The sequence below is a fragment of the Mesitornis unicolor genome, unplaced genomic scaffold (assembly GCF_000695765.1).
Source record: "Mesitornis unicolor isolate BGI_N332 unplaced genomic scaffold, ASM69576v1 scaffold31675, whole genome shotgun sequence".
Taxonomy (NCBI): Eukaryota; Metazoa; Chordata; class Aves; order Mesitornithiformes; family Mesitornithidae; genus Mesitornis; species Mesitornis unicolor.
The window spans coordinates 1-294 of NW_010185333.1; positions in this window are offsets into that span (position 1 = coordinate 1).

Genomic DNA, 294 nt, shown 5'->3' on the forward strand with positions numbered 1-294 from the left:
TCGTCTTTGGGCGCGGGCTGGGCGGGCGTGGAGCTGGCGCCGCGGTCGTCGGAGCCCGGGGCGCTGGTGGCCAAGGTGGTGGCGGTGGACGCGGACGCGGGTCAGAACGCGTGGCTGTCGTACGAGCTGGCCAAGGCGACGGAGCCGGGGCTGTTCCGCGTGGGGCTGCACAGCGGCGAGGTGCGCACGGCGCGGGCCGTGTCGGAGAGGGACGCGGCGAAGCAGCGCCTGGTGGCCGTGGTGAAGGACCACGGGCAGCCGGCGCTGTCGGCCACGGCCCCGCTGCACGCGGGG